This window comes from Dermacentor andersoni, chromosome 1 (assembly GCF_023375885.2).
Source record: "Dermacentor andersoni chromosome 1, qqDerAnde1_hic_scaffold, whole genome shotgun sequence".
Taxonomy (NCBI): Eukaryota; Metazoa; Arthropoda; class Arachnida; order Ixodida; family Ixodidae; genus Dermacentor; species Dermacentor andersoni.
In genome coordinates this window covers 369567327-369588818 of record NC_092814.1, presented here as the reverse complement: position 1 = coordinate 369588818, position 21492 = coordinate 369567327, and positions in this window count along the sequence as shown.

Genomic DNA, 21492 nt, shown 5'->3' with positions numbered 1-21492 from the left:
GCGCAGCTGTGTAAGGAGGCGCCACGACCACCGATGGGCCGAAAGTGCGAGCAGCATTGCTTTCGCAATAATATAACGCCTCTCGCGGCCTGTATTGCTCGAGTCTTCATTCAAGGTCTACTGTATACCGTCGAATTCCTCATGCTGCCCTCGTGTTCCCATGACATTATATTAGGCTGGGACTTCCTTGCAAATAATAAGGCCGTTAGTGACTGTTGTCACTGCGAACTCGAACATTCTGCACTTCCCGACGTCGAGACTATCGAAAACGACTCTTCTAGTGTTAAACTCTTTGTTTTCGAAGACAATTCCGTCCCTCCACGCTCTTCCCTGCTTGTGCCTGTGTCGCGATGCCACTGTTGTTTTTACGCCCTCTGAGGTGTTCATTCGCCGCCGATCCTCTCCGCTGCCCTTTGCTCTCCTTATTCTTTGCAATGGTGTGACAAAAATGGCCGTCGACAATCCCACGGCCTGCCCCTTAGCTTTGTTTCATGGTGAATGCCTAGGCCGTGTTCAACCGGTCGACACCTTTTGCATCTTTGACACTCCTGCCATTTCTACTTCTGCGCACCTTCGCGCCCTTACTTGTGACCCTGCGGTTGATCAGTCACTCCTAGACGCTTTCCACTGCTCCATCGACGTAGGCACGTCATCTTCAGAACGAAGCCAGCTTGTTGCTCTCCTGCAGACGTTCAGCGCTTCTTTCGACAGCCATGCTTCCGGTTTGGGCCGCACATCGACCGTTTTTCACCAGATACATACCGGCAGTCATGCACGTTTACGGCCGCGCCCTTACCGAGTATCCGCCTCTGAGCGCCGTGTCATTGACCCCCAGGTTGATGACATGCTCAAGCGTGGCGTTTTCAGCCTTCCAACAGTCCCTGGGCATCACCGGTCGTCCTCGTTAAGGAAAAGGATGGCTCTATTCGATTCTGCGTCGACTACCGACGTCTGAACAAGATAACGCGCAAGGACGTTTACCCGTTACCGCGCATCGAAGACGCCCTCGACTGTTTGCAGGGAGCTGAGGTATTTTCTTCGCTGGATTTACGTTCCGGATACTGGCAAGTCCCTTTGGCACCATCTGATCGACCTAAAACAGCATTTGTAACACCTGACGGATTGTACGAATTCATTGCAATGCCCTTCGGCCTGTGTAACGCTCCAGCCACTTTGAGAGAATGATGGACAATATTTTACGCGGCCTCAAGTGGAACACATGTTTATGTTACCTGGATGACGTAGTTGTCTTTTCCGCTGATTTCCGAACCCATCTCAGCCGTCTCGAGCAAGTTCTGAAATGCCTTACTGACGCGGGACTTCAACTTAACTTAAAAAAATGTCGTTTCGGCGCCCGAAAGCTCACTAGTATCGCGAGACGGCGTCCTTCCGGATCCAGCCAAGCTCCGCGCTGTCACCGACTTTACGCAATCAAAGAAGTTAAAGGAGCTTCAAAGTTTGCTTGGTTTATGCTCATACTTCCGACGCTTCATTCAAAATTTCGCCTCCATAAGTGAACCCCTGACAGCCCTTCTAAGTGGCGACAAAGAACTTTGCGCTTGGTCGCCCGCCTGTGATGCCGCCTTCACGAAATTACGCCGCCTGCTAACCTCGCCACCTATCCTCCGCTACTTCGATCCTGCAGCCCCCACAGAGGTTGACACCGATGCCAGCGGCGTCGGACTTGGCGCCGTACTCACGCAACGAAAAGCGGGGTTTGATGAATATGTCGTTGCCTACGCTAGCCGAACTCTGACAAAGGCCGAGGCTAATTACTCTATTACAGAGAGAGTGTGTTTAGCCATTATTTGTGCCCTTGGAAAATTCCGTCCTTATTTGTATGGTCACCCTTTCGATGTCGTCACTGACCATCACGCCCTTTGTTGGCTGTCTACCCTTAAGGACCCATCTGGCCGACTTGCTCGCTGGGCCCTTAAGCTACAGGAGTACGACATCCGCGTCCTCTACCGTTCCGGCCGCAAACACACGGACGCTGACGCCCTTTCTCGCTCACCGGTCTCCGCTGACTGCGCTTGCCTATCCGCCCTTGAGCCCACACTTCCATCTCATGCGCTGGGCAACATACCGTCGGAGCAGCGCAAGGATCCCTGGATCAGTGCTCTCATCAGCATCCTTTCTGATCCATCCACCTCTTCACCATCTCGCGCTCTTCGCCGCCAGGCTACCCACTTATGAAATCGCGACGGCCTTCTTTATCGTCGTAATTACCTCTCTGACGGTCGCAAGTGGCTTCTCGTGATACCCCGCCATCTCCGTGACCTTATCTGCGACGCTTTCCACGCAGACCCTCAGTGCGCACATGCCGGACTCTTCAAGGCCTATGCTCGACTACGCGTCCGATTTTATTGGCACGGCATGTGTAACTACGTAAGACAGTTCATTCGCTCCTGTGCTCAGTGCCAACGCCGAAAATTACCTCCAGGACAAGTCTACCCATCACAACCCCTTCCCTGCCCTAGTCGGCGCTTTGATCGTGTTGGTATACACATATACGGACCGCTACCCTCCACTCCAGCACGCAACCGCTGTATTATTGCTGCAGTGGATCACTTGATCCGCTACGCTGAAACAGCTGCTCTGCCGACTGCCACCGCCCGCGACGTTGCATCGTTTCTGTTACGACATTTCGTTCTTCGCCACGGGGCCACTCGCGAACTTCTGAGCGATAGAGGCCGCGCCTTTCTTTCCGATGCATTGAAGGCACTACTCGACGAATGCCGAATTGTTCACCGCACCAGTACAGCGTACCATCCTCAAACTAACGGCATGACCGAGCGCTTCAACCGTACTCTTGGCGATATGCTCTCCATGTACGTCGCCTCTGATCATTCAAACTGGGACCAAGTTCTCCCTTTCGTGACGCATGAGTAGAATACTGCGGCCCAAGCAACTACTGGTTTTTCCTATACCGGACGAGAACCTTCTACTACGCTCGATACCATTCTTTCATATACACCTGACGCGTCCGAAAGTACTCCGCTATCTGAAGCTGCTCGTCATGCCGGGGAATGCCGCCAGCTTGCCCGCTCTTTTTCCACCGAGGACCAGTGGCAGCAGCAATCCCGTCAACCTGCCGGCCGTTCTGCAGCAACTTTTTCGCCTGGCTCTCTCGTACGGCTTCGGGTACCCGCTACTACAGCCGGCCTCTCCTCAATACTTGTCGCAAAATACCTAGGACCCTACCACTGGGACTATACATATATATATATATATATATATATACATATATATATACATATATATATATATATATATATATATATATATATATATATATATATATATATATATATATATATATATATATATATATATATATAAATGCGATACAAAACAAAAACAAGCATTTCGAGCAAATTCGCGCCGTTTCCTTGTCCATGATGTTACGTATAAAGTCATAGTGATATTTAGAGAAGTCGCAGTTTCGTCCGAAAGGCGACGCATTCATAGGGCTGGCAAAGTATTAGGCAACCACAAAAAGTACGGTCTATAGTGTTATCTTACGTATAAGATGCAGTAACTTAAAATGTGTAATAATGAAACAGGCAATGTTCCGCAGGTGGTCGGAGAGTTTGTCATAAAAGGTTATCCGCACGCGAGGTGGCGTAAAGTTCATCTTCTGCTTTACAAGGCGAGCTGTCATTTCTCCATATAAACCTGTGGAAACCTCATATCTCTGAGAAGGCTACCAGCAAACGATATATTTTCCAAGAAACGGGATATTCGTTCTTCAAAAGAACCTCTTATGCGCCTGTAGAAAAAGCCTATAGTAAATGTTTTCTATTAAAAGCGACCATGAACAGGCTAACACTCGCTACCAGCTGTTCGCATTTCTGTAGTTTATATACTGTACACAGCCCTCACACTTCTAATACGTCGGCGAATCATAAAGTCTTGCCTTTCTCTTCTCTTCTTTTCTGCTTGCCCTCTTATCTTTTTCGTCTTGTCACAGTGCAGGGTAACCAACCGGGCCCAGTTCTGAGGTTTCTTCTATGCACTCCATTTACCCTTCTCCCTCTTCCACCTACCACTCTCCCTTTGTTTACGCTGAGGCCTCATCGAGCTGCAGATGCGAAGGCGGGAGGAGGACCTGGCTGCTTTCTACGCATATTGTTTTTTTTTTTTATCGGAGAGTCTGCTGCCGCATGCCGTTTGAATTTTGTTTCAAACATGAAAACAGTTCAGACTGCTTACACGATGCTGCGAATAGTATTAACAACAAGTTTCGCCAAGTGCCTACCAAGCCGCTGCTAGGATATTGTAATAAAACACAGACAGAGGCACTTTTTATTATGTACAGCGCCTTTCACGAACATTTAACCACAATCGCGTCTCTGAAACTTCGCAGAAGTCTTGTTTCTTTTAGAAATTACGATGTTCTATTTCTCTATAGGTTCCGTGCAAATTGTACATGGCAATTGTGGACCAGCAGTCGTGAGGTTATGTTGAGTGGGCATTCTCGCAAAAAAGTGAAATATGGGGGAAATATATGAGGTGGAATATCGCTGTATTTCGCACTCACCTGATGGCTATGCTGTATGTGTTTTCTCTGATTACGCAATCAACGGCGTTGAATTAGGAGGACTTAGCAACTATAATACCTAATTCAAATCATCGCAGCATATTCAGTAAACCTTGTAGAAGAGTTAGTTGGACTTCCATATAGGAATATGTTTCACTGCAGAGGTTACTGAAAGCAAGACGAATGGAAGACGGAACAAGGAAATGAAACGAAGTGCGCAAGCTACCAACTAAAGTTTATGATTCGAGTCTAAATGTATATGTACAAGTGAAAAACAAAAACAAGTAAGGATGAGAAATAACCTAAGGGCTACATTTTCGCAACCAAAACGAGCGAATGCAGAAAAACACACTGAGCCTATGCCTAAGCTTCCCTTAGAAAATTGCCCCACTGTTCAGGTAACGCAAACTGTAAGGAAGTCTTGCCTGTACCATACGCAGGAGTGGGTCAGAATACAGGTCCATCGTTTGGAATCGAATGGATTTCCGAAAAAGAGGTCGCGTCTTTAGCAGAAAAGTTCCCGAATACCATTATTAAGAACAGAAAATTAAAAACCAGTGAGACACAGTCATACATCCAGAAATTTCAGACACAAGATGGTGACGAGCAGGCATGACATTTCAGTGGTATATTCTGTACCAAACAAACTGCGAGCCAATTGATGAGTGAATGTCATGAGTGAAAAAAAATGCAAATTTTTGCCCGAAGCGTGAAGCATCGATTGCGATAGCAATCTAGTAGACAGCTATACAAAATAAGGTTAGCAGTTTGATTGCCGGTATAAATGTGTAAACATTAGCTAACTTAATTAACGAGCATGGTGTCAGGCGCGCTCCGGTAGACACGAACAGATCTCGCTTTATGACAGCGGTTCTTCGCTGTCCAAACGCTGGAGTCTGGAACAGCAACAGCAGCAGCTAGCGTATTGCCCTTCGTGCAGCCTATCGCATCAATCCGGACTAAGCAGCGAGAACACAGCTCACACGAAGCCATAAGCCGTCGGTGCGCACAGACTCTGTCCTCACCGCCGATCACGTTCAAGAGGGGTCCCGCGCGGCCGCGCCATACGCAGCCGCCATCGGAGTAGAACACCAACACTCCCTCTCCCTCCCCGCTGCCTTGCGCGCGATAGAAGACGGTGTCCCTGCCTTCCTTTCTAGCGAGCGCGAGATAGTGCCACTAGGCTTCTCGGCTCAGCCTCGCACGCTTTTACTCGAACCTACACCGTATGGTTTACGGCCATGATGTTATGGCACTTGGATTTTATACGGAACGTCACCGCGATAGCGACGCCGACGGCGGGTAATTGCTTTGAGTGTCCGTATATTTGCAATCACAATGAAAAAAATGAACAGCGGAACAATAACAAATGCAGAGTTTGATAGGCGCACAAGCAGGTCGATATTTACTGAGGGTTATCGTGCACAATGTGCTTTTGTCTTGTAGCTAGTCCTATACGTCGGCTAAATCAGCTGTTACCTAAATAAAAGCCTCAGGAAGCATGCACACACACGTGAAACCTCAATCACTTGCCCGGGATATCCGTCAGCACACTGTAGATACTGCAAATGCGAAGTGGAGTTTCGCAACAACGTGAAGTGGAGCTTGGCAAACAGTTTGGCAGTTTCACCAAAAGTGGAACGCGCTGTCTGGGACGGCAAGGTTTAGCCTTACGCTCGAACCTCTGTGACGGTGTTCTAACTATACGTGGCTGTGGCAAGTTGGCGCTGCGCAGCACGCAAGGCAACTGCTTTTGGGCAGAAAGCTGCAGCACCCCTTGCTCCTACCGGTAGTCCCACGACGCGTGTGCGATGAGGAGCGCCGCCAGTGGCGTTGAAGGCCTTGCACCTCAGTGGGGTACGAGATGAGACCGATAGGTCACCATCTGCGTTAGTCAGCGTGCAGTGAAAGGTCTTATTTTTTTATTTTCGAATACTGTTGGCCGTCTTGGCCGTAACAGGGTGGGTACATCAACTTTGCACATAGCCTAAAAAATGTAAACACAGTACAAACGTAAATAGGACATGAAGCAATGAATGTAGGAAATACAATGCAAAACAAATAACCAAATACAAATACAATGTTCTGGCTAAGCAATACATGTTTGTAACATTGTGACAACGATATCGGAAACAGCATAAATGAAAGATTATTGTATATATTTCTAGAACAGTGTCACAACGCTTGCGCGACACCACTAAGATTCAATTTCATAAAAGGTTGTTAACGCGTTCCTCAAAGATTTTAATGCTACCCGACTGCAAAACAAACGCCGGCAAACTGTTCCATTCCTTAACCATTCGCGGAAATAAAATGAATAAGCGTACATGTCCAGATATGCTTTTGGAATTTGAGAACATGCAATGATTGCTTGACCTGACATTTCTAGCCTGCCTGGGAGCAAGATAGGGCATGGTTTCAATATTGAAGGGGCCTTTTGATAACAAGATAAGAAATTTAAGTCTAGCCAACTTCCGCCCTTGAGCCAGTGGAGGCAAATCAAGCAACCGAAGTATTTCAGAAACAGTCAGTACGATAATACAGGGAAAGAATGAATCTTGCAGATTTTCTCTGTATCTTCTCAAAGCGATTTATTAATCCTGATTGAAACGGATCCTAAATCACACTGCCATACTCTTTCGTCGGTCTAATGTACGTTAAAAAAAAATTTGAGGACGCTTAAGCTTCGCCTTCAAGAGTGGAACGCGACAGCGTTATCGCACCCCGTTCGCACCGCCCACTCATTCGCTCGGCATGCTCTTGAGTCACACAAAGACACAGTTTTCATATACAACACTTGTAAGTCCACGGCACAACTTTTTTCTAATTATTTGTTCTAACAAGTGCTTCTCACAATCTACATTACCGCACTGTGTTGTGCACACTACTACATTTCTTTCTCCCCTGTTCCTTTAGCGTTCACGCGCACTGAGAATCTCGGTGATTCAGCAAACAATCACGCGGTGAGCGCCGAGCAACGCAGCGTTCGGCGCGGCAACGAAACGTGCGCCTGGGCGAGCGGAACAAACCAAAGAACTCGGTGTCTCGGAGGGAGAAACGATCTACGCGATCCAAACGTCGTGATCGGCACGGACATCCGGGCCGCGACGCGCCATGAAGGCGGACGCGATCATGGCGCTGACGCCTCGATGAGATCGTCCTCTATCTCGCTTGGGAGCACCACACAGACGCATGACTCCTCGCCAGCAGCACGGCACACATCGCAGGGGACGCTTTCCCACCAGACGCGCTACGGCGCAGCAATCACGTCAGAGGCGTCCCGCATCGGACGCTGAACCTAGGAATCGCACTGTAAGCGGAAAGAGGAGCCGCATCGCCTAAGCACGAGGTTTCAAGTGACGCACGCTGGAAGTTGGAAGGGGAGAGAGCGAGAAAACTTATTAAACGCAAGGGTATCGGGGCATCGTCGCACCGGTCGCCGCACGGCCCCAATGCGCTCAAGCGAGACGAAGGGGAGAAGCGGGCGAGTGGTGCGCCAACTGTCGGAGCAGCGCCGTACATTGCGAGGAGGGGGTCTTCTGTGTTTGCTGCAAGATGGCTCTGCGTGTGCGCGAAGCGCAGAAGACCTGTAGCGGAAACGTACTTGCTACTCGTTTAACTGCGACTTCTGTAATTTACATGCTCATAATTACCGATATATACCGCAGTATAACATTCTACGGCACGTTTCTAAGGCAACACCGTATTCACTAGAGGCGATTTTGTCCCGCTTTGAAACATCGAACTCATGGTTGAGATGGTGAATGGGAAGAAACGCCAGACTGCTTCGCTCGACTTCGGTGGTCAACCACTGCAACAACCTAGCTAGGCGTGCCTCCCGACTCTTATCGCGACCCTGAGCCGTACTGGAATGAACAAGTGGCGAGAGCAAAGGAAAAGACTAACGCGTGGCAGGGGCGACAGCTGTCAATGTTCTCGCGCTCCACGGTCTGTAACCTATTTCTTACGTCCAAGATATGGTATGTCATGAATGTGCTGTGTGCTTCGCGGATCAACATCCAAAAAATCCACCGTATCTTCGCTGTTTTCATATGGGCATCGACTTGCGAAAGGACCAGCCGCACAAACTTGTTCTTGCCAGTAAAGAAAGGGGCCTCGGGTTGGCACATTTATTTGTGCGACAAGTTGTGTCGCGCTTTATGTACCTTCGCGATCAGAATGATGTGTTCCTTCGCACAGTCATGCAAGTGCTTTTATGTCGTCACCTTCCAGGATTTGTTGTATGCTCGTGTGAAGCAATGCATGGTTCCGTTAAATGTTACCTGCGAGAAGTCGTGCTTGCGTACAGAATGTTGCATGTGCGCTTTTCTGTGCAGTAGCTCGACAATATTACTAGGAAAAAACTGTATAAGGACCTAATTGACACTATGCTCCCTGTACCGATTTACCGTATGTCAAACCGTGGAGGCCCAGGAGATGTCCGCAAAAGGGTTAAAAGAATGCCAGTACACCCTTCGGTAAACACTTTTTTGTTTAAACTACACACTAACACATTATCAGTTAAAACATGGATGCATAACAGGGGTATTTTTGTCCCGTGGTCCATTAACTGCTTCTTATGCAAGAAACCTGAAATGATACAGCATGCTTTTCTAGATTGCTGCGATGCCATCTTTTCCTGGGATGTGCTACAAAGGACTTCAAAGAAAGAGTTACCTTTAGATCCACATGGAATAAGATTCTTACTGGTAGAAACGGAGGCTTTTCCGTATGACGCTATAATGCTCCTGGGCCTCCACAGTTCGTGGAAAGCTAGAACGCAGTTCAACAATGCTGCTGTCAATTCGCGACCTACACGTGATCACTTCATTGAATCTGTAGTGCGGTTCAGGGATGTCCATCGGGCATTCCCTGAACAACCAACATGGATTGACATGCTAGTAAACTTGCAGCATTGAAAACATTTTGATATGTCGTGCCAGCAAAATCCTTGTTGACATGTTTTTCCTTTTTCTGTATTGTTTGTGTATGTCAAAGCCGGCAATAAAGAAAAAAAAAGAAAAAAAGAACTCATGGTTGAGTGGTAGCGTCTCCGTCCCACATTCCGGTGACCCTGGTTCGATTCCCACCCAGCCCATCTTGCAAGTTGTTTTTATTTATGAATTGCCTTCCGGGATTTTTCCCTCACCACCAACGGCGTCGGCGCCGACGACTTTTCTGCGGCACGAGTTCCTTAACAGTGTCGCGTAAATATGAAAATTGTTTGACGGGTGTGATTTTTAGCTTTAATTTTCGGCGAAGGTTACGAAGGTTCAGCGGTTATATAGGGTTAGCGTAGCCTGCACTGTTCGTTCCGCACGGACCGGGGCAAACACGCGCAACAGCTTAGCAAGAAAAGCTATAGTGTGCTTGTAGTGTGCGTGTGCGCGCACAGTGCTCGATCCTGCAGCGGAAGGCAGAAAGGTAGCTGGCTCAGCCACAAAGCAGATTAAGCGTAGCGTGGACGGGTGCGTCCACCTCGCTTCGTCGTTTGTGCAGCCCCAACGTGCCCCGCGTGTTCAATGACCCGCTGACTCTCCGAGCGCGAATGGCGCATGCCCTGTCCATAGCGGGACGCCGCGCTAAAAGCGACGGTGATGGTGGGAACGCGCCTCGAGCGTCCGTATTATTGCTGTCGCAATGAAAGGGCCAGTGATGTATGTAGATAGAGAGAAATGGGATGGGAAAGCCAGGGAGGCTAACCGCTTTAGCTTCTGGCTTGCTGCTTTGCACTGAGGGATCAGTAAGGGGAAAAGAAAGACGGAAAGTACAGGCGATAAATAATGCGAAGGCACAAAATAAGATAGAGGAGGTGTGCCACGTCCGTGGCTACTAGAGTCTCTCTAATAGGTCATACGAACGCAAAAATCAAGAGTACCTTGACCGACTCGTGGTGCGATGATTGCGGCCGGCGTACCAGGACAGTTAGATGCGAAAGCGCCCGGTCGTCAAGACAGGCGCGCGCGGCCGCGACTGAGTGCCTGTGTGAGCTGCATGCATCGGGGACAACAGCAAAGAACCTGTTCAATATTTCCTCGCTGCCACAGGGGCCGCACAAAGCGATATCTTCCCTTTTGATGCGGAAAGCAAGGGAGCTTGCAAAAGTGACGCGAAGCCGCAGTCGAAAAGTGATGTCTCGGATCAGGATATTCCAGGTGGAAGACCAAGTCAAACACAGTGGTGCAGTCGATACCGCCGTGTAGCTGCAAACTAGGCGTGTTCCACAACGACTGTGTTCTAGGCGTGTTCCACAACAATTCCCAAACAATAGAAATCTCGCTGCTACGTCTGCTTTTGACAGTGGCATTGGCTTCTGCATGCCCTCTTCAGGAGCACATTGAGTACCTCTATCGACTTGTTGGTTGCCCATTACGCCGCGGTGGCTAGGGAGCCACTGCGTGTCTTTGCTCGATGAGGCGATGAAGGAGCTCTTGGATTTCTAGAACTAGTTGCTCGTACTGTCCACGTAGTAAGTTGGAAAGCAAGCAAAGTAGAGCTGCCTTAGAACAACTAGATGACCGAGTATGGGAGGCTTTCTTTATGGCAACGAAGGCACATGAGTTAGTGAGTCATCGGTTTTCGCAATCATAAAACCACATCCATTCTTTCTAAGGCAACACCGTATTCACTAGAGGCGATTTTGTCCCGCTTTCGAACATCGAACTCATGACTGAGTGGTAGCGTCTCCGTCTCACATTCCGGTGACCATAAAGAAATACACACACCAAACCAACGCATGAGATCCCAACAGGGATCTCATGCGTTGGTTTGGTGTGTGTATTTCTTTATTTTATTTCCTTTTCTTTTGAAATTGAAATTTAATTTTCTTCCCCCTTCTTTTTTTCAGGCAACGCATCGAAATTCCCGTACTGCAGTAACGTTTCATGTACTAAGCAAAAATAAAGCTCTATTTTCCCGCCAATAGTGAAACAGTAATGCTGCGAACTACATTGCGCTGCGCAAGAATATTGCGTGTGTAGGCCTCGAATCTTCCTCCATGTTGCAAACGACCAGTCAGATGGAGTACAGTCAAGGGGCCTGTGCCAGCTTTTAGTCTTTAGCACGCTTTTACGGTGTCAAATTTCGGAATAAATAAAAGCTGCAGCAATTTCAGCACTATCATAAATGCATTTGGGGACGAACATTACGAACAGGTGCCGCTGAGCTCGCTCCATTTTACTCAACATCCGCGTCAGTGAAACAAACATGCTTCGCAGAAGTTCAGGAGCCATGCCTCGCCCGACGTTAAGGTATACCGTCGCTCAAAACGCAAAGACGCACAGCAAAAGATTTTGTTGCACGCACTTGCCGTATAAAAAGACGGTCTCGTGGGTCTCGCACGCGCAAGTGCCGCGGTCCCCGTAAGGGTCGTCGCTGCGAACGGACGCTTATGCAACTGCGCGAGAGGCCATCGCTCATGCGCGCGAGCATGCACCCGAGGCATCGAAGGTCAGCGAATTCATAGTGTGAATGCCTTTTTCTGGCAGAAAAAAAAAAGACAGCGGATCAATACGCAGGAAAAGTGCGTCATAGGTTATGCGCTTTCAAACAAACTTGCTGAAAACGACTAGAAAATGTGAGTAAAAGATGAGCAAACTGTCATTTTTCTTCTGAAAGGGCGAGAAGTACTAGGACTACGAGCGAGAGTTCGCATACTCGGTGCCTCTTTTCGGCTAACAGATTTTCGCAGTTAAAACTCAATTTTGCCAATATAATAAGTTTTCCATTCTCCTTTTTTTTTAACCCTCAAGAACAAGAATACAAGCTTACATTGCCCCAGAGCTCTGGACATTCCCGGGCGTTCAATGAACGCAACGGCGCCATTTTCGCCCTGTACACGTACTCCCTTAACGATCACCAGACATTTATCCCCGTAAACACGTATTCTGCGCCAACGCTGTTTTGTGGACTTCTTGTTAAAATCGGGGCTTCACCTTGATTTTATGATTGCACTCTTCCTTGTATTTCGCACGACGTAATGGCATTTTGGCTGGCATTCGCGCATTCACATGCCTACAATAAAGGTAATTGTACCCTCGAAACATTCAAGACGGCTGTCGAGAGAACGTTGGGAAAAGTGAAGGGAATCATCTCCGCCACTAGTGCTCCCCTTATACCGTTTATTTTTACCAACATCCCTTACTTCTCAGGCAGTTTGGAACCATTTGGAAGTTTACAGAAAAATATCATTCTTTTATTTATGGGAGGTTAATGTACTAAAGCAACAGTCGGTCTGTGAGAGAAGCGGTAGTGGTGGACTGCAGAATAATTTTTAACGCCCTGGGGTTATCAAGTCAAATTCTGTGGTTTGACCCGCCGAAACCTCGATCTGATAGTGAGCTACGCCATGGGGGAGAGTCCGGCTTAATTCTGATGACTTGGCGTTATTTCCCGTGCTGTATCCAAATCTCATCTCTTTGAGGGCCACTATAATATACATCAAGTCCGCCTTTCGCTTTCACATAACTTTTGCTTATCTAGCCTCCCTAGCTTTCCTTAACTTCCCGACTTCTATTGGCGCAAAGATTACGCCAACGACAGAACTGACGCTTCTGATATTTGAGACGAGTATTTGACAATCAAGCTTAAATCAACATTCATATGTAGTGTCCTTCTAGGAGCTGCTCGTAATTCGCTTTTGCGAGATGAATCGCTAGTACAACAGCATTTACGTTCATTTCAGGAGTTCTCGGACACTCCCATTCGTGTACATTCACTCTGCTTCTGGAGAAAAAAAATGTGCGTCGTGCATCGGTGAGTAAAAGAACTCTCTACAGTTAACTTAAATAATGGACCAGCAATTATTCACCCAGAATATACAGCATACACTGGGTGTCTATATTTAGTGCGTTGCAATCGCTTGCCGGCTGAATCAGGCTGTTCTTTTTTTATGAGAGACCTGAAACACCTTCTCGCCCTGAGTGTTTGTGTTTTCAATTATTCTGTCACCATTGGTCACTTCCCGACCACACAAGATCGCAGCTCACACACCCCACCCATCCCCTCACCACCAAGGAGGCCAAATCCTGTTCTGCTGAGGCAGTGTCTTTTGTTGAAGCTTAGTGGGTCTTCCTCATTTGGTCGTATCTGGATAAGTATAGCCCCACTGATTCTCGGCATTTTTGCCGGTGTCAAGCGCTACTCTAAGCCTGGACATTTAGTATACTGGAGGAGGTGAATTCGAGCTTCCCACCTTCAGAATAAAGAGAGAGAGAGATAAACGCGAGGATTCGAACTTCTGACTATGGCAACCGAGCATCCAAGCTGGTTCAGCCAAATAACTCCGCAGGCTATGAGGCCAACTTATCTCGGAGAATTGCAGCCCAGATGATCCTACATGCCTGAAAACACGTCTGAATTATCTGCGATATACGGGTTTTGCTGATCGCAACAGGTAGTACACGTAGTGGGTATTTCTCAATGTTTATATCATCGCGGTTTCGGAGTCTCCCGTACGCATGCGGCCATGAACGCGGCTAAGTAGACGATATATATATATATATATATATATATATATATATATATATATATATATATATATATATAGAGAGAGAGAGAGAGAGAGAGAGAGAGCAGTACGGATATGTCTCCAACACTGCTGGTATATCCATGTGCTGCCTTACGCCCGCTTAATGCCTCTCAACACCTCCCGCCCATTGCCCTATTAGATGCATACATTAGGAAATGCAACAAAATATACTTAGCTGCACGGACGGCATTCTGTGTTTATCTCTTCGGTATCCGCACCACTCGTTGACCTCCCTTTTATTTATTTTTTCCTATGTCCTTCATAGAAGAAAGTCACCATCACCTAATTGCAAGGTCTACAATTTTTTTTTGCAAGAACGTTGAGAGGACAGTATAGCTGTGGGTCAAACAGACGAAGCTTATCGACACCCTAATGAATGCAGCCATTATGTAAATCGGGGTAGTATGTGAGCACATGCAAGTGTGGAACGTCATTATCAACGACCATAGACCATGATTCATGTCCAGAAATTTTGGACATGAATGGGTGCGTCTGTGTGCGTGCGACGGAGACAGTGTTTGTGTGTGTGTATGCGCGAGGTAAAAAGAGTGCGTGTCTGTGCGTGTGTGCGTGAGCGAACAATTTCCTGCTTACACCTGCTCTCGGAAATAAACGAGATGTAGAGTTTTTTAACCACACATTTAAAACCACGAGACAAGAACAAATGACGCGGCATTTATAGTATTGCTTTCTGAAACCGAAAGGGACGCAAAAAGAAAGCGGCGTTGCCGTCAGCATTGATAGGCACGGCCCCGTTAGAAGCTGCGTTAAACGGTTGACCTTCGTTATCTTCCTTACGTAGGCGGCAGTGCAATATCTTGAGGAAAATAACGCTCTAAATCTGCACCATCGTTAAGTTGTGTATTATTTCTTTGACCAAGTAACTTGCGGCAGCGCACATTCGATACTATATTGACATTTGAATGTTAAACGGGTTGCCTTCGGAATAATAACCAGAATAAAAAAAAATTCTCCAACGATGAAGATACTCCCTAATCCGAAATTTCAGCGCAGCTTTATACGTGAAAGAAGTGTGCGCGTCAATATTTTGTGTTATGATTATATATGTACTCGGTTTATACTAGGAAGAGAACACTAACGTGGCTGGCGCAGACAATCTGTCTCGTGGGGCAAATCGCAAACGGAGCGAAGTGTGGCGACACTGCCTCGCTAATTGGGAGTTCGCAAGAGGCAGCATGTGGGTGGCGCGTGGGCTTGATTCACAGCAGCCGCGGCAGACACACCCCCACTCATGTAGCGCTTTGTTTCCATATATGGTATCGGCGGACGCGCTCGTCGCATGCCTTATTGATGGCGTCATCGGTGAGCAGACGACGGCGCGCGCTACTCTCGCGCCACCTCGTAGCGGTCGTCGCCGCAGAGTCCGTCTTGCGCGGCATGGTGCTTTTCTTCGCACGCTTTCGCCAAACCCCCCTCGTCTGCTTCCCGCCTCACAATCCCGCTGCACCTTCTTCCCTGCTTTCCCTCCTGGCGCTCTCTGCGCTATCGCCGTCGCTGAGCGGCGGCTGAACTTTGCGTTCCCTCTTTCATTCTTCCCTGTTCTCATTCGCTCGGTTACGTCGAGGACACCGACGTCAAAGCAGGAACAGGCGCCTAAGAGCGGCGCTCTAAAACCGAAAGCGGCCTGGCCGCAAGGAACATGCTCACGGTGCGGTACCATTATTGACAATATCAAAGAAGGCTGGGCGCGGTCAGGTCAACGTTACCAATGATTTTTTCCGTGTCATTTACGCTTTCAGAGAGCATTCAATTGTGAAATATTTGCTTTTAGCTCTCACAGGGGCACGTTTCATAATCATTTATTAGCCCAGCTACACAATCTTGAGGACGGGCTATGTACTACACATTTGCTTTAGCCGCCCATTATCAATTATTTAAAAGTTAATTAACCTAACTTCATTTATTGTGCACACAACTACTCCACTTGCTTCGTATCCAGAGGTTACCATCTGAACACTCGAATGACAACAATCATGTCAGTAAGATTTACATGGGGTTTGTTAGAATTTCATGCCGTTAAAAAATAGCGCCGAGCTATTCATGGTGCTGTACGCATCTGATAAAGCAGGTGCGAATGCTTGCACAGGTTTCCTTGACGCAAATGAAGTTCACGAACTCAGAACGCATGTGCCCAACTAGGCATATCTACCTTTACTACGGACTTGCCTGCATTATACAAGAAACACGTCAGCGCCACGGTATACCACGCAGGATGCGCAAGAACACTGCGCCCGCGTTTAGAATTCTGAGCGCTGGTAGCATCAGGCGTGGTTTCCTGGCGTCCTCAGGAAAGAGAGTAGTACATAATGGCCCAAGCAGGTATACTGGGTCGGCGCATGAGGATAGATAGATAGATAGATAGATAGATAGATAGATAGGTAGATAGATAGATAGGTAGATAGATAGATAGGTAGATAGATAGATAGATAGATAGATAGATAGATAGATAGATAGATAGATAGATAGATAGATAGATAGATAGATAGATAGGCAAACAGGCAGGCTGAAAACGGCTGAAATACAGGAAATAATTCTATTCGCATTAATAACAGCTGCCTGGGGAAAGCATCGGCAAATTTTTTTTTCAGTAATTCTTAACAAATAGGGTTGTGCGGAAATGCGCGTTGGAACTTAAGATACCAAAATCTTGGGATGAGTTCTTTGCGGCAGATAGATTGATTGCTTAAGGTTAATTATTTGATTTACTTCTTGGGTTTTACGCGTCAGAACAACATGATTATGAGGCACGTTGTACTGGGCGCTCCCGGTGAATTTTGACATTTCGGGAACTCCTTCAATTTTCACCCCATGCACTCGTACACGTGCGTTCTTGCATTTCGCCCCCATCGACATGCGGCCGCCACGGCCGTTATTAGATCCCGCGTCCTCGGGTGTTAGCAGCGCAACGCCAAAGCCACTTTGCCACCACTGCGGGTGCTGTCAAAGGTATTGCCAATATGACGAACCAAACAAAAAATAACATAGCACGTACTAGATGGTGCGACAGATTGGGCCACAATCGCACGCATCGCCAAGTAGCTTTTTGAGACGTGTGGCGCGTGCGTCACGTGAGGGTTGCTAGAACTGGGATGTGGGAAAACCGGCCACTCCAAGCTCGCCGAAAGGCGCTGTCGTCTAGGGCAGTGGGCGACTGGAAAAATGTGAATGAGGGTTTCATTTATCCTACATACCTAATGGACAAATGGCGCAACAGAAGGCCTCCGGACTGATGTATGCTGACGACATTGTGCTACTAGCGGACAATGCATGATATTTATACAGACATTTGCGAATATCTGTGGCAATGCAGCGACAAATCTAGGCCTTAAGCTTAGCTCAGAGAAATTGGTAATTACGATATTTAATGAAGAGACGAGTAATTACTTGGTTTCAATTCAACAGCCAGTAATACCCACAGTCAAACGATATAAATACCTCTGCGTTATACATAAACGAAGGAAAGACTTACTCAAGCATCCACCAAAATAATCTGAAAATAAAGATGAAAGGGAACGCAGCAATTATTTATTTATTTATTTATTTATTTATTTATTTATTTATTTATTTATTTATTTATTTATACATACTGCAGCCTCAATGAGGTTGTTGCAGGAGTGGAATCAACAACAAACACACAAACATTTATAAACAAGCTTGCGTGAAATGTTTCAGTGGTAGTGAACGGTTGTTGCCCGACAATGAATTCAAGACTTCAATTGTTCATGAAAAAAAACTGTATTTAACTTAAAGGAATCAGCGTGGGCAAAAAAGGTTGACATAATTAGGGCGCGGTGGCTCCTTGTACATGAGGGTTTGGAAAAAGTCAAATATATATCTAGAGAGGAGAGGCGAGGAGAATTGATTAACGTGTGCAGAAATTTTAGGCATTCAGGTTTGCGACGCTCTGCAAGAGGAGTGAAACCAAGTAGGGGAAGAGAGTTAGGTTGTGAAAATTACTTCTTATATCTCCTACAAACAAAACGCACTGCCTTTTTTTGCACTGATTCTAGTACTTTGACGTCAAAGTGTTTGTATGGATTCCATAGAACGCAGCCATATTCAAGGATGTGGCGAATGAGGGTTTTATACATCAGAAATTTACATTCTGGAGGAGCAAGACGCAGCGTACGATGTAAGTAACCTAGCCCTTAAGGGCCGTGTTACAGGTGACATCAATGTGTTTCGACCACGACAAATAGTGTGTTAGTAGAATACCTAAATATTTGAATTCGAAGACCCTATTCAAAGCAACATTGTTAAAGGTATAGGCAAAGAAGGAAGGGCATAAGCGTCGTGTAAAGGACATGGAAACAGTTTTGGAAAAGTTGATATTCATTTGCCATGCTTTGGACCAGTCACAGAAGTCAGCAGAATAATTGTTAAGAACAACATGATCAGTAGGAGATTTAATTTTATGATGTAAAACGCAATCATCTGCAAAAAGGCGTATTTTAACTGAGGTGTGCAGGGGGAGATCATTATTATAGAGCATGAATAAACGAGGACCCAGTACGGAGCCTTGGGGAACCCCTGATAAAACAGGCATCAAGGGTGAGTCAGTAGAGTTGAAACATACATATTGCGAACGCTGGGAAAGAAAGTCCGATATGCAGCCAACCAAAGATGCATTTTATAGTATAGTGAACAGCTTGTGCATAAGCTTAGGGTGTGGCAATGTCGAAGGCCTTTGCAAAGCCTACAAAATAGCATCAATCTGGCCACCTATGTCTAAAGAGCTGCTCATGTCATGAACGAATTCTGTCAGTTGTGTTATAGTGCTAAGGCCACGTCTAAAACCATGCTGGAAAGTGCATAACATTTTGTCAGTTTCAAGAAATTCCATAATATGTTTAAAGATAATGTGTTTGATTAATTTACACGAGTGTGCTGTTAAAGAAATTGGCCTATAGATAGATAAAATTGAATGTTAGCCGACTTAAATAAGGCCAGAATTGAAGCAAGTTTCCACGAGGGAGGAAGGGTGGCGGTTGAGAGAAATTTTCTAAAGATAATTGTTAGCTATCTGCAGCACCAAAGAGAGTATCGAATGAGAAATACAGTCGGGATACCGTCAGGACCACACGACGTCTTGGTGTCTTAGTTTAGAATTAAGTTAAGCACACCTTCAGGAGACAGGGATATATCGTCGATTGGAGGGTATGGTTAGGAATCAAAAACAGGGGTTACAGAGTTAACAGTCGTAAAGACAGAGTGGAAGTAGGGCTTCAAAGAAGAAGCTATTGTCTGTAAATGAAAAACTGCAACTTTGTTAATTATTAACGTGTGCGAGGATGACCCAGGTGGTAGGACAGCCTTACAATATTTACGGGCATCAGCCGTCATTATTTTCGGCAAGGTTACTTTATAAGAAAATTATTTTGCAGCAACCATTCTAGAATAGAGTTCCTTTTTAGCGCTATGGAATTGCGTGTGTTTGCTTGAGTCACCTGAACGTTTCGATCGACGAAATATGGCCACATGACGCGATAAGTTCATGCAATGAATTTCAGTGTTTTTTTTTTCTTTGTTTTTAAAGGAATAAAAATGTTGATACATTTACAAGATTTTCGAAGGAACTTGTTAAGGTATTAGTATCACTAGGGCTACCACTACTGAAACTCGCCAAAAGAATGGCATAGGGCGTCTGTTATTGCCAAGTCATCAGCGCGGCTAAAGTCACGAAATGTGTGGTAGATATAGAAGGATTTAAGAACGATGCCTGGAATTGAAATGAACACAGCATTGTGGTCAGATATTCCATCAATACCATCGCATTCGTAACCGGCATTAAAAAGAGATGTAGTAAAAAGCCAAGATCAAGGACTGAAGTTTGCCGAGTGAAATCCGGAACGACCTGGCGCAGGCGACAGGACAATGAAATGTGGACCAACTCCCGCCCCATGGCTACTTCGTGTCCGCTTACTTTCATAGAAGACCGATTAACACCAGGAGCATTAAAATTGCCCATGCAGATAACGTTGGATGAAGAAGTATTATAACTATGAAAAAATTTACATAAATTTTGTAAATGCTGAGTGTTAGAACCAGGCGGACGGTAAGCGACCCCTATAATCAGTCATATATTCAAGTTGAACCACAAAGACTCAGTATCAGATGGGGCGGGGAGTACAGAAAAGTGAAGGTGAGATTGAAGAAATCGAGCAGCACCGCCTCCTCTTCAGAATTTTCCGTCTCGCCGAACTACTTTAAAACCAGGGGTGTTACCTCAGAATCGTGCACATCATCATGTAACCAGGTCTCAGTAACACCGATAATATGTGGCAAGTAAGACGAGACAAAGGAAAGAAATTTAGAGAAATTGATGACAAGGCTTCTTGCATTAACGTTTAAAATGGAAAGCTTATTGCCAGTACCGTGAAGTCAGGGGGATTTGGTCCTAGCAAGTGTATCGGTGGGTTTAGTTGAGGCAGCAGATGAGCTGACGAGAGTATTGGATGTGCTATCCCAATCGTATCGTACCCTGTCAATAAATAGATGATAAAATCAAAGTTCTACAGATGAGACACTATCCCTACGAGAGCAGGACGCTTCCCATAGTTTCTTGCGAACATTGCGAACCTGTGGCGAGAAGTCTTCTGAAACACAAAAGCTAGTGTTCTTTAGTTTATAGTAATTCCTCGGAACCAGCACCTTATCGTGAAAATCAAGGAGCTTCATGACAACGGGACGTGACCGGCCTCTGAAATTATTGCCGAGTCTATGACACCTTTCAATACGCGGACATACGATCTTAAGAGTGTCCTGGAACAACTTAGCAATGTTGGAAGAAAGTTCTTCATAATTCTCGTTAGGGCCCTGGCTGAGACCATATACAATAATCCTCTTTCTATGTGACCTGTTTTCTAAATTTTCGTTTCTGCAAAAGAGAGTTGATACAGCGTTTTTCAATTCCTGGATTTACGTGTGCAGGTTGTCATTAGAATCCTGCGCACAACTAGAGGTTGAGGGTGACTCCAGAGAAGATACACGAGCTTCGAAATTCTGAAACCTCGTGTTGAGAGATGAGTGAAACATTTTGGTTTCAGCAATATGAAGAGCCAGTTTTTTTTTTTTTTTGGCCATTTACGAGTTCACAAAGCATTTCTGCTTCCTCGGGTTGTTTATCAACATCTGTGAACCGGGTTTGGGAGGCAGGATCGCGCTGAGAACGAGCGTTGGGAGCGGGGTTAACTTCCACATCGCCTCTCAATAGAAGCCTGCGGGCAGCACTTAGCAGAGCAAAATAGAAAAAAAAAATACAGACAAAACCATGGTAGCAGTCATGTGGGCGAGGGAAATGAAGCATATATGACTTTGGGCCCGCAATAACTATGAAATGGCGTGTGGAATTTGCAAAGGAGTAATGGTACCAGCGATAACGTTCGCAAATGCACTATGG